Source organism: Ambystoma mexicanum, chromosome 3q, assembly GCF_040938575.1.
Source record: "Ambystoma mexicanum isolate Mex_15411 chromosome 3q, UKY_AmexF1_1, whole genome shotgun sequence".
NCBI classification, from domain to species: Eukaryota; Metazoa; Chordata; class Amphibia; order Caudata; family Ambystomatidae; genus Ambystoma; species Ambystoma mexicanum.
This window is the reverse complement of record NC_090926.1, coordinates 914,362,242-914,376,067: the sequence shown is the minus strand read 5'-3', so window position 1 is coordinate 914,376,067 and position 13,826 is coordinate 914,362,242. Positions and strand designations below refer to the sequence as shown.

Here is a 13,826-nt window from a genome sequence, read left to right as displayed (position 1 = left end):
CCCTGGACTGAGTTGCCTTGGTAACTCAAGTTGCACTCTTGTGTGATTGGCCCAAGTGGTGAGCCGGCGGCTCACCACTTAGCATGTTTGATTGACAGCTAGGCTGAGTGAATGGGGGTGTGCTGCATAAAAGCAGGGCTTTTGGGACTGGAACTTTAGAAGTCGCCACAAGACCTGAAAATCCGACGAGGGAGAAGCTGAGCCGGCCTGCTACGATGACACCACCGGTGGAGCCCTGCGGAACCGACTCACCACTTCCCAACAACAGAGAAGATCTCCCGGCTGGAGAGTCTTCTTCCCCTGACTGGTGGGCACAACCAGTGTACCTTCTTTTTCTCACATCCCAGGACATCTTGTGGTCGAATTGCCCGTGCCAAGCACCCCGGCAACCAGACAGCCACTTACCACTGGACCACGAATAAAAGGACCGCTCCTTTAACTGAGAACTCCGCGGCTGGTTTCTTCCCTGGCAGTGCACCGGACTCCTGTCTTCCTCCCCGACGAAATCCTCTCTTCCCCCGGACGAAGCACCGACTCGCATCCGCTGCCAGGAACAACTGCCCCCGCTGGAGTATTCTCACCACTTTAAGGTACCGTGTCCGTCAGGCCTCCCTTTCTAAAGATTGCTACAAGGTAATAATAATCCCTTAACCTTCTGGACTGGGCTGGCCGCCTTGACCCTCTAACTGGTCCCTTTCTTTTGGGTCCAACTCTTTCTGAACTGATTGCGAGACTTTTGGGAACTTTGAACCGTGTGACCTTGGACACATTTCGACCAGAGCCTCTTAAAGTGGGTCCGGCCTTGTTAACTTTGATTTTACGGTTTTAACCTGCCTTCTTCTCCTACTGTGTTCTTCCGAAAGTGTTGGGATCCGTTTCTATCTTTGCTCTGCCTTTCTCTCCTTTTTAAATCGATTGATTATAGTGCCATCTTCGTTAAGCGCGCACCGCTGTCTGAAAATAAGTGTTGCTTTACTTAAGACTTGTCTAACTAATCGTTGAAGGGAGTGTATATCTTTTAGTGACCGTGTTTTTGAACTGCTTGATATTAGTGCCAGTGTGTTTTATTAGATGTGGTTTTAAATAAATAATCATATCTCTTTTACACCAAGCTCGGGTCAGTGTTTGCCTGCTCTACTGTGTTCTTTTGACCTATTGTGAATACTCTGTATACTGCCTAACTCTTCTTGAGGGAAGTCTGACTGCTCAGCCACAGCTACCAAGTGGATCTGTGTGGTACAGACTGCTACCAAGTGGGTTTACTGCCAAACACCTGTAGTTTTAAATCTTTTGCAGTGGTCCCAGAGGGAACTGCACAGGTTTCTGCCTAACAACCAGACATATACAAATCGATTCTTAAACAAGGAACGGCCATGGAATTTCACAGGAACGTCCTCAACCATTCCATCGCAACAGGGAAATTGCCACAAGCCTTCAAAACTGCATACATCAGGCCACTACTGAAAGATACAGTAGGAAATGTAGAGGACCTCTCCAACTACAGACCCATCTCCAACATCCCGTATACAGCCAAGCTGCTCGAAACGTACATATACAAAACAACCCAAGAGTTTATAGAAGAGCACGGGCTACTAGACCAGGCACAAGTTGGCTTCAGACCACTGAGAGGAACGGAATCAGCTCTACTCTCTATCTGGGACAATCTAAAAATCAATGCAGACTCGGACAACAGCACTGCCTTGATACTCCTAGACCTATTGGCAGCATTTGACACAGTCAACCATGACACCCTCATAACGAGATTAGAAGCACTTGGAATAACAGACACCACCCTACTATGGATCAAATCTTTCCTAACAAACAGAACGGAAACCGTATGGATGAAACCCTTTAAATCCAGCCCGAGAGAGTCCACCTGTGGAGTACCACAAGGATCACCCTTCTCCCCACTACTATTCAACATCTACCTATATCTACTCATCAGAATCATCAAAAGCCAATGCCTCACCTGCTACAACTACGCTAACGATACACAAATAATCTTCAAAATACAAGATAACCCGGAAATAAACTCAATGCTAGAAAAATGCCTGCACGATGTATTCTTCTGGATGAACTCCAACTCCCTCAAAATCAACCCAGGCAAAACTGAAATAATGATAGTCACAAAAAATGGAGGTGAAAACCAATTCATCCCTTGGCCAAGGGAACTCGGGGCAACCCCAGCACCATCGCCGATTATAAAAAACCTGGGGGTCCTGATGGACAATAATCTCACGCTAGAGCCACAAGTAAACGCTCTCCTCAAGAAATGCTTCTTCCTCCTGCGAACGGCAAAGAGGATCCTACCGTTCCTATCGTTCGCCAACAAAACAACCACCATCATCGCCCTTGTCATGTCCAAAGTAGACTACGCCAATAGCCTATACCTAGGCATGCCTGACCAACTCTTAAAAAAACTACAATGCATTCAAAATGCCGCAGTCAGACTACTCCTGAAACTACCGTGCAGGGAACACACTGCCCAGCGCTGAAAACACTACACTGGCTACCAATAAAACAACTAATAAAATTCAAAACAATGTGCATTACGCACAGAGCAGAACACAACGAAGGCGCTGAGTTCCTAAGAGACAAACTGCGCCTACATCATCCAACAAGAACGCTGAGATCAAGCATGGACATCCGCCTGGAACTGCAGCCCTACAATAAAAGAAAACTTGGAGGATCCTCCTTCTCTCACCAAGCCCCGAAAACCTGGAATGGCCTTCCAAAATACATACGTAACACAAGAAACCACCTATTATTCAGGAAATTACTCAAGACCTGGCTCTTCACATCATAACTAGAAAGACCAGCCACAGGGGCACACACACACAACGAAAACTTCAATGAACATAGAGAGACCCTGATACACACCGATCAATCAATGGGAAAAAGCCAAGGTAAATATCCCACAACATTCTAAACGACCGAATGGGAGACAGCCGCGATACGACCAAAGACCGTAAACATAGCAAGACAAAGACAGAAACACTAGGACAAATCATCAAGAGGACCACGACCTAAATTATAACCATCCGCAACAGCGCTAAGGACAAAACATAGAGAGTAAAAGGGAGCACTGCACCACGAGCCCCAATCCAGTGGTTGAGAAACAGATTGTTTATCACTACACACTGTCCACCACTACACAGCAGAAAGCACAAAGCCCCACCACACAAAAAAACTACAACTAAACAACAGTCCCAAAGATGTTCACCCACGGAAAACAAAGAACCAACGGAAAGACAGACAGGACAGAAGGAAACAAACAACTGAATACACAAGTTCACCAAGACGGATGCACTAGGACGCCACATCAACACCACTCCGACCCTGAACCGTCCAAAGCCTCGACCGACCAGTGTCACACTACATAACCTGAGAATATGTATTACCTACACAGCACAGCACCCGAAGGTTCCGACGCACCTACCAATCGAAACAATACTCACTATGATATAGCTGGATCAGCGTAGCACCAACAAAGCGATTCGGGCCACGAGGAACCAGCAAGAACCCAACCCACAGATATACAACTCTAACGGAAATATAAATATCTGAACCAGGATACAGACCCCACTAACCCAACCCTCAATCCTCTGCATACTTAACCCACACAAAGCTACACAACCATCTCTCTCCCAGCAATCTGCACGCACTTTACCACACCGCAACAACAACACTTAATCATCACCCACAGGACTCGAGGCCTCGGCCGATGCGATACTAGCACCAAAGCCCAGCACTCGGTGTATACCGAGCTGAAGCTGCCAACAGCACACCACTTCTCCCACTCTCCTTCTCCCCTCGTCCCGACTAACCCAACCGCCCTTCTTGTTTACAGATCCGCCAGAGCGCCTGGGGACCAATTCCGTTGGTGACGGTGCGCTAAACAAGTACCTTTAACATAACATATTGACAGTCTTCTAAATAGATGGAATAGGTTCTTTGATCCTGCTGCCCTGAATTTAAAACAACTAGGACCGAATGCACCAGGGACTGCACTAATGAGCCATGTGCCACTTGTGCTAACAAGGAAAAACACTCCCTCGTTTCCACGTTAGCCTCATTCATAGTTGTGTTCATAATAGCCACTAGAAGCACTGCCTCAGCAAGGTAGCATTCCACAATGACGGCTCTGCACGCGGATGCCGTCGCATGAGCTTCAGCGTGAATTTCAGTGCCCACCAAGAGTTTATCTTGCACACATTTTATTATATCCAGAAGATGTATATTACAATAAACAGAACTTACTTTTCAAGAAGACTGCGGGTACCGGGCTTCACAGAGCACCAAGGACCAGCTAACGCAGACGTGCTGGCGCTGATGCACCTGACCTATTAGAAATAGGCACAATGAACTACAAAAACGCAGGGACTAGTCGTTCCCACGCATTTAGACCCAAAAAGGAAAGGTCTGCAGGCAGAACAAGACGTGCAGGGTGAGCAGGTAAGTTTAAAAGTATGAAAGGCAGATTAATTTATGTTTTAAATAAATCAAAGCAATGTCAGACTCAAAGGAGGGAATAACTGTAAGGCATACACAATTACAGTTAAAGTGTGAAAAATAAATACACACTAAACAAACTTTAAAGAAAATCCCACTAGGGGCTAAAACCTCAAGTTTACAAGAATAATGTAAAATATGGCTAAAACACAACGAGAGAGGCAGTAAGATGCAGCAAGGAAAGAGCAGTCAAATTTATACCACCACAGAACAGCTAACACAGACACGCGGGCGCTGACGTGCCTGACCAGTTAGAAATAGGCGCAATGAACTACAAAAACACAGGGACTTGTAGTTCTCACACATTTAGACCTGAAAAAGAAAGTCGGATCTAGAAAAGCAAACTTTAAAAAATCCCATTAAGGGCTAAAATCTCAAGTTTAAAAGAATAATGTAAAATACAGGCTAAAATACAATCAAACAATCAGTTGTCAGACCACACGGTCCACCCATCACAGGTCACACAACCGACACACCTTACTCGCTTCTTCTTTACAGGCACTCTGCTACCTTTACAGCTTCAGAGTGGTGCTGGTCTTATTCCCTTCTCGCATCTTCTGGATGCTTTACTACTTGTGTTGCCACCATTCACTTATTGCCCTTTCAAACTCTTCTCAGGGCTTTTGCGACTGCTTATTCTTTCAAGTTTACCAGTTCCTTATTTCTTTACGGTGCTTGCCAATGCTTGTTCTCTCAGGTGATGCAGTTCCTTTCTATCATGGAATTTCACCAAACTGATTTCCATCCAACTGGTATTCAAACACACTTGCTTTCTTTCCATTCAATATTCAAAAGGTTTCATTTTGTTCAAATGAGTCACATTGATTAAACCAACAACACATTCTCAGTTTACTCTCCTGCTGGAAACTTGTACCCTGTTCACAGGCGTATTCACAAGTTCAAATATTATCATTTCCCTGGCTCTCTCTTGGCTTTGCCATTTTTATCTCTTTTCACAGTTCGATAGTCACACCAAAAACCTTTCCTTCGATTTTCTCAGCAGCTTCCGGTTATCATAATTATCAAAAGTATTTATTTCAGTATGGACAAGCATTCACATAACCCACACGGTCCCACCCTCACTCGCGAGCAATCCGATCTGCAGCAACCACGCGGTCCCCACCCCAGCATCCCAGAGCCATTCAGGCTTCTCAGACTCGCCGGGTACGCTGTCTTCAGGTGCTGTTCTCTGCGGCAGCAGGCTTGCTGAGGCTGTCGCTGCTCCCGGCTCAGCGCACCTCTTCTCCAGGATCTCTGCTGCCTCGGTTGAACAGAGAGGGAGTCTTTCCGACTGCAGGAGGTATGCAGGCCAGCTCTACAACCAGAGACCTTCCGAGTGCTCCCGCCACAATCTGCTTCCAGTGCAATGACTCTGCAGCTGGTAGGCGCTTCGGGCACGAGTCTCCTTCGCTTCACCTCCAGCTTCTCCTTCAAGTGTTCCACAGGCAATCTTATTAGCCTCACGTGAGCAGGCTATTTATACCACCCCTTTGGCCTCAGGTGCAGGGAATCTTTTATTTTATTGATTGGATATTTGTAAGGCGCCTACACCACAAATGGTGTTGCAATCTTCATTTACTACATAACGGTCCTGGTACTCGGAGTCCCTCTTCCACGTCCCAGTACCAGAGTGGTGCCTGTGTGTGTATGAGTCAATAAAGAGAGGATGTATGGCTTTGGTTTGTCTCTTCCTCATCCCAGTACCTGACTGGTGTGTACTGGGAGATTGTTTACTGGAACAACAGGGAAGGGATTGGAATCACCCTACAAAGGCCTGGGGGATATATGACTCTTTATCAAAGGGAAATGGGCGATACTGTGTCTCATCCACGGATATAAACCTTCCAGCCATCACCTCTTTTGTTTTGCTCTCATTCAAGGATGCCTCATCCCCACTCCGCAAGTGTCCTCCACCCAAGTGATCCTCCCTCGCATATCCATCCCCAGTATCAGGATCTGATAGAGATGGCCTTTCCCTGGCCACCTGGGAGGGGGATATATTGGGGAAAGAAGTGAGGATGCCCTCAGATTCCTCACAATAGACAATGTCACTTCCCCATGAAACACTGAGATGCAGAAGAACATTGAGAACAGGTATGACTATAATACTGGTAGAAGGACGAAGTACTGAGTAATGTTGAATACTTCGCAGCACCAGTACAACGCACTAGTCAATTTGTGTCAAGCAAATCGGAACAAGACATAAAAAGGGAAGAAAGACTTGGTGAAGAGAGAGACCCTCCCAGAACGGGAGATTCGGATCCCGGCAGCAGTAGAGCAGATCAGATGCTGACAGTACCAGAAGCGGGACGGTGACAGTACCAGGTGCGGATGCTTACCTACCGGTAGAGGCATATCAAGACATCTGTTGCAGACGAACACCTGAGAGAAACAGGAGCCTGAGTCCCTAGCCAAATGGGAAGCCTGGAGCATGTGGAGAAGCCGACACGTGCAGCTCAGAGGCCAAGAGTCAGTGATGAGCCGTTGCAAACCGTCAAAGCAGCGGAGGGAAGCCGAGAAGGTCCGAAGCATCCACAAACAACCAAAGACAACTGGTAAGCTCTCCAGAGAGGTTGAGGAGACCCAGACGGTTGGTAGGACAGCTAAGAGAAGGGAGGATTACGAAGGAAGTGTGGGACCCGCACCCACAAACCTAATCAAGGTCTCCAACAAGATCTTCATATTCGCAGTACCTGGCAGGATAGTGTACCAAGTTGGCTGTGACCAAGGAAGGAGTAGCAAAGTGAGAAGACCACAATTGAAAATAAAGAAAAGGAGAGTCTGGGATTCCTAACCATATGAAGAGAGAGCCAAAGCAATCTTCATAGTCGCAGTACCTGGCAGGATAGTGTACCAAGTTGGTTGTGACCAACGAAGAAGTAGTAAAGCGAGAAAACCACAATTGTAAGCACAGAAAAGGCGATGCCTGGGACTCACTCACATATGGAGCGAGAGACAAAGCATTCTTCATAGTCACAGTACCAAGTAAGACAATGCACCAGGTTCGCTGTGAAACCAGGGAGAAGGCAAGAGTAAACATGACGTTACCCTTGGAAACGTGGTACAGAACATAATCTTCATAGTCACAGCACCTGAAAGAAACAAAAACCAGGTTGAATGTGAAATATACTGGGAAGAAACTAGGGGAAGGGAAGCATCCTCCCTGGTAATTTGTACATACAATACAAAAGGCAATCAAAGTTGGGAAGAGGCAGGAAAGAAAACGACGGGAAAGGGAAGCAAAAACGCCTGTTGTCGTTTTATGCACATTTTTGAAAAATTAAAAGAACGAAGACCCTTGTTGGACATTCGGAGGGTGCGACGACTTATGGAGTAAGGTGGTCCTTCCTTTTGAAGTTTATTTGTTGCACCATTTTGGAACTTTGTTTTGCGAGTTGGTAAAGGACTTTGAGGCTAAAAAAGATCCCCCTTTTCACATTAGTATGAGTTCTTAGTGTGAGGGCTGGAAATAGGTTTTTGAAACAACGGTAGACTTATTTCTTTGGACTATCCTGACAGATTACTTAGAACATTATTTCAACTCGGGGAAAGCTCTCTTAGTATAGAAACAAGAAGGTATTTCCCCAACCCTCGTTTATTTAATAAAAGTCTCTGCCAGCAATCATGCCACCTGTGTGTCAGTCTCCTCCTTGCACACCCTTACAGTATCCTTACCCAAATGAATTAAAATATCTTTGTTTTTGATTCCCCAATTGTCAAGGGGTTCTAGCGTACTTCTTACAACAGGTGTTCCTGTTGAAGGTATGATCAGTTTGGTTAGAATCAGACCAATTGTGCATTGATTTCTTATTACTAGCATGTAAAAACGTTTTGAGTCATGGGCAACTCACCTCATGGTGTTACTAACTATGATATTCAGGGTAACAATTCCAAAACTAATTTTGGTATTTGGATCAATGCTGCCTTGATCAGATTGCTGTCATTTCAGTGTATCTTCCCGTTATTGCCCTGTGTCGGTTATCTGTAAATGATAGAAAACTCCAATTACTTCTATGAGTTGACGGGGTCCTCCTATGATGATTAGCGCACTGCGGTGTCGTGTTGTTTAGTTGGATACAACGTAAATTGGTACACTAGCTCAGTACATTGATCGACTGCTTGGAAGCCTGCATATTACAGGGTTTCAATTTGTTTGAGCTGAGTCAGGCGTTCATCCTTCGGAAGTTAAAATTAATAACTAAGATTGAACATAGGAATACAATCCGCATTTCAATCACCTAGCAAAAATTGGCTTCTACCCAACGAGGAAGCAGACAAGTCACCCTTATCCTAACCACCAGCTCTTTATTGCTCAGATTACCAGCCAAATTAGGAACGCCTGACTTCCCACACTTCAGAGGCAGAAGAACTGTTTACCTTGTCAAAGGGCTTTCATAGCACGACACAAATAGCACTACCCTCACATTGTTGTGTCCCTATCATTGTACAATAAATAATGCACCCATGACTAGGAGTACACTCAAGGTAGACATGTCTGGACAGTAACTTTTTCCACTGGCACAACTGTGCTAACTACGTATAAAACCTTCTGTCAAAAACTCCTACTGTATGAGGTATTGGCTAAATACCTCAAAATGTCTAGATTACCTACTAGTAATCCTCATTATGCCTAGTCCTATTTTTCCTCAATACAGTACTTACTTTTGAGACCCCGCCTCTTTCTCTGAAACCATTTTCCAATTCTAATTACTGCACCCTTCCCAGGAGGTATAATACCTTTTTCACCCATTACCCATCAGTTAACCACTTGGATCATGGGCCCGACCCTCCCTAGAGGGCGAGAGAAGGCGTCTTGCATAATGGGAGGAAGAGTAGGACTAGGAGTGATGGGGATTACTGGTAAGAAATCTCGACATTACCTCCATGTTCTTCTTCCTCGTCCCAGTACTTTTGAGGAATACCAAACCTAAAGATGATAGGGCATATGAAACACGACCCACAAACTTGTATGCTGCAACACCACCATCACCATCTTTACTGAAGGACTACTGGCCACACTTTCATCAGTGTGTGCTAGCAACCAGAACAGTTGCAGCAAATGCATAAACCTTCTGACTGGTCACATTCAACCAGTAATGTCAAAGAAACCCAGGGTCACAGCGCTGAGACAGCACTTCTGAGAGCACGCTCAGAAATGGCTCACTACAAGGCAGAGCGTCAATCTCCCCAAATCTGCTGGCAGAATGAATTGCCACTAGAAACAGTCTTGAATGTCAATAGTCTCAAATCAATCTCCTCCACCATCTAAAAACAGACATCCTCAAAGACATTTCAGCACCAGCGGAAGATTCTTAGGGTGAGTACCTGAATAATCAACAGGCCTGGAAAGGGCAAAGCTCTTTAACATTCGTTCCACTAGAGCATCAACTTCCGATATGTCCCCTTGACGTGAATGCCTTCACTATCACTGACTGCTCCACCAGGGTAGACACAGCAAGGCCCTTCTCAAATCCAGCAGACAAGAATTCTAGGATGTTCATGGCCTCTACCCCATTGCTCCCACACCAGAAGGCAAAACAATGTCAATGCCCATCTGAGCATAGCAAGTCGTTGGCAAAGATTGGGCTACCTGTGGACTAAAACCTAGCTCCTGCCAGCCCTTCCTCTTAATTTCCATACGGAACCTCTCACCAGGGACAGTCCCTGTTGGACGATGTCAATGGGGATGGGTACCACACTGGAGCCACCACCAGATTCAGTAGCACGGGAAACCACAAACGGCACCACCAGGATCAGCTCCAACTTGCACCCCACATGCAAAGGATGAGTAACTCCCTGAGGGTCTTGTCAACTCTTACAGGAAACATTCAGCATGAAACTTGTTTTCATAAATTTTCAATAGGAAAAGCAAAACTAAAAGCCCCACAATGTAAAGAAAAAAAAAAAAATGATACGGTGAGTATACTTGGAGAACACGAGATATGCTGAACAGAGACCCCGTGCATGTATCTAAACACACCCATCAAATCTAACATGCATAAACTCACATACATTGACTTGATGCTTTTGTGAACACACTCTTGACACTATTCAGTGACACCACTTACTCCAACATGGTCCATGTCCTTAGGGAGATACGCATCCAGTACTTTTTTTTTCTTTGCATTCTATTGACTTGTAGCTAAGCCCAGGGCCTTCAGCTCCTTTAAATGCGAGTCTCCCTAATGACATGGTGAACGTTGGCATGCATGTGACCGTTTATCTATCTGGTCAGTCATAGGGCACAGCACACACGTTTCCCGGTCCCATGCTTAGCTGCCAAGTTGCCTGTGTCATATGTGACACCTTGAGTCAGTCTTGGTTTTCCCCATTAGATACTGAGGCTCGTCGTTTCGGTTTTTTGTATGTATAGTCCTACAAATTCCAGCATGCAATGGAGAAAGCCTGGACTGGCTTGGTGTGTCACACATGCCAACTTGGCGGGTATGCCCATGTGTGATAAAGTTATTCAGGGACGTTTTTTTCTTGGAATTCTGGGGCGTGTCATTTTTTTCTTTTCCATTTTAAATGAAGGACAACTAATTCCAGAATTCCAAGAAAAAAATCGAGTCTGGGTGGCTCCCTCGCGCATGGAATTGGGAAACATGAGAAGACCCAGTGGTAGAATTGATCTTCCTAAACACACCTCAGACATACAGTCCATCATTTGGGAAGACCAAAGGGCGAGTGAGTATAAGGCACGCACGACTTGCATTGGCAGACTGCCCAAGTTTCTCCCTTCCATGCATTGGAAAGCCATGCAGTCCTGTTATTTTCCTGGAATGTCAGGACTTTTAGTTTTGTCTTTTTCATTTTGAATTTAGGAATACAAATCCAGGGCGTGGATGGATTTTTCTCACGCATGGAATGCAGAAATCTGATAGCTCTTCATTGGAGTGATGGTTATTTTAGGTGAGTGTAAACACTATTGATAGACGGCAGCATTAAGATAAAAACTATAAACACATGTTGCAATACACAGTCAATATGAACATGTGCACAGCGCCAAAACGACATTGTAGCTAATTGGTCACATGCCATGTTTGACACCTTCAACCAGTCCTGCATTCTGGGACATGTAGTTTCATTCTTTGTTATAAATGTGGACCTGCACATATGGACTTGCAGTGCACTGATGGATCAAAAGCCTAAATGGCGACGTGTGTCCCTTGCGATGTGAGTTCACGTGGAAGCTGTGTATTACACTTGCCAGGTAGGAGGAAATCAAGCTCACATGCATCTGTCAAAAGTGACAATCTACAATATCAGATAGCCAGTAAAAGTTCGAGTCCTATATAAAAAAAAACGCACTAGCCCACACACAATGTACACTCTGAACACATCCACTTCCTTATCTGTACGCATACGGTGACATAAAACATCTACCTGGCAATACACGGAAATAAACTAGGGCAGCCACTACTTCCTAGTAGAAAAACGGCCATAGCAAGGCGTCATCATCATCACGTGATTCATACGTTATGTTCCAAGTAGCACACGTCCTATACTTCCTACCGCGGGATTTCTAATCACGTGATGGCCGGGGGCTGGATACGATAGATCTCTTGAACTCTCCCAATTGGATGAGAGGAGGATGTATGGCTCTCTCACAGCACAAATCTATCGAGAAGTGATGTTACGTTCCAAGTAGCCTAACTAGCCTTATAACACACTCTACTTTGTGACCGCTGCACGAGCGGGATTGACCACAATTTGCCAAGCAGATCCGGTACATACACGCAGGGGCATGAACTCTGCAATGCTCTTCTTCGCAGTATGTACATCTCTTTCTTTAGTTCTGCGTCCCAGTTTTTACCTCGGCTGTAAGTACTGTGACGAGGAAAAGTAGGAGTAACGAAGGGTACCTGTGTTTTTCCTCGGCAATAGTTACACCAAAAAGCCCCCACCACTCTACCTTACCTTCCCATTGCATAGACTGCCATAGACTTAGCCCATGCATACTTAGAAAGTTGTGTGACCACAACATACATGCCAACAGTCTACATTGCTTTGGAGGGAGATTGTCTCACCGAAATCGGGAGAACCAAATTCTCCCATTGGATTGCATTGGGGTTACCATTATTTTAGGCGGGAGAAACAAAAAAGTAGAAATATTTTCTAATGAAAAATCTGGACCCTCCCGCCTAAATCGGGAGTGTTGGCATGTATGCCACAATCTGGATTTTAACCATGACCGTGTTTGAAATGTTGCCTTGCACTGCATCCTAACATACTAGTCAATGTTAACAAGTGTCACACATGGAGGGAATTGTGGATGCTAGCCTGTGTCCCATCTAGATAGGTTTGTGAATGTCAGCATCTGCCTACTTGGATGGCATTAGGAAGGCTTAGCATACAGCACACTTGATAGAACTCCAATTGAAATGTTAGAAATGTGAATGTTGGCATGCACTGCACTCAGTTAGAGTTCCTAGCTTTGTCTCACATCTAGATGGGATTATGAATATTAGCAAGATGCATACTTGGATGAAACTGTAAATGTTAGCATGTAAAACACAAATGGAATCCCTAACTTTGTCCTGTGTCGCATCTGGACAGAGTCGTGAATGTTGGCATATGCCACACCTAGATGGAACTTGAATGTTGGCATATGCGACACCTGGATGGAGCTTGAATGTTGCCATGTGCCACACTTAGAATTGAGAACATTGGCCTGTGCCGTATCTAGACAGAATTGTGTATGTTAGCATATGCCACACCTAGATGGAACTTGAATGTTAGCATGTGCCACACTTAGAATTGAGAAAATTAGCCTGCACCGTATCTAGACGGAATTGTGTATGTTAGCATATGCCACACCTAGATGGAAGTTGAATGTTAGCATGTGCCACACTTAGAGTTAAGAACATTGGCCTGCACCGTATCTAGACGGAATTGTGAATGTTAGCATATGCCACACCTAGATGGAACTTGAATGTTAGCATGTGCCACACTTAGAATTGAGAACATTAGCCTGCGCCGTATCTAGACAGGATTGTGAATGTTAGCGTGTGCCACACTTAGACAGATTTCCTAACTTCGCCCTGCGTCCCATCTAGATAGTATTGTGAAGGTTAGCGAGTGCCACACATAGACGGAATTGTGAAGCTTACCAAGCACAACACTTAAAAGGAATTGAGAATGTTAGCATGTCCCACACTTAGATAGAATTGTGAACATTAGCCTGTGCAGTATCTAGATAATATTGTGAAGATTAGTGAGTGCCACACTCAGACTGAACTATGTAGGTCAGCAAGTGCTACACTTAGACAGAACTGTGAATGCTTTCATGTTAAATGTCACATAACCCACTA

At 45.1% G+C, this 13,826-nt stretch overlaps 1 protein-coding gene across 4 annotated transcripts in view; it reads right to left on the bottom strand.

Annotated features, from left to right (window-relative positions):
* Nucleotides 1-11,984, bottom strand: part of AMZ2 (archaelysin family metallopeptidase 2) — a 591,533-nt gene extending 579,549 nt beyond the window's left edge. For all 4 annotated transcript variants that reach the window (XM_069655060.1, XM_069655059.1, XM_069655058.1 and 1 more), the window contains exon 1: nucleotides 11,899-11,984. The gene's annotated coding sequence lies outside the window, so the exon portion shown is untranslated. The remainder of the gene's footprint in view (nucleotides 1-11,898) is intronic.
* Nucleotides 11,985-13,826: the final 1,842 nt, after the last annotated feature.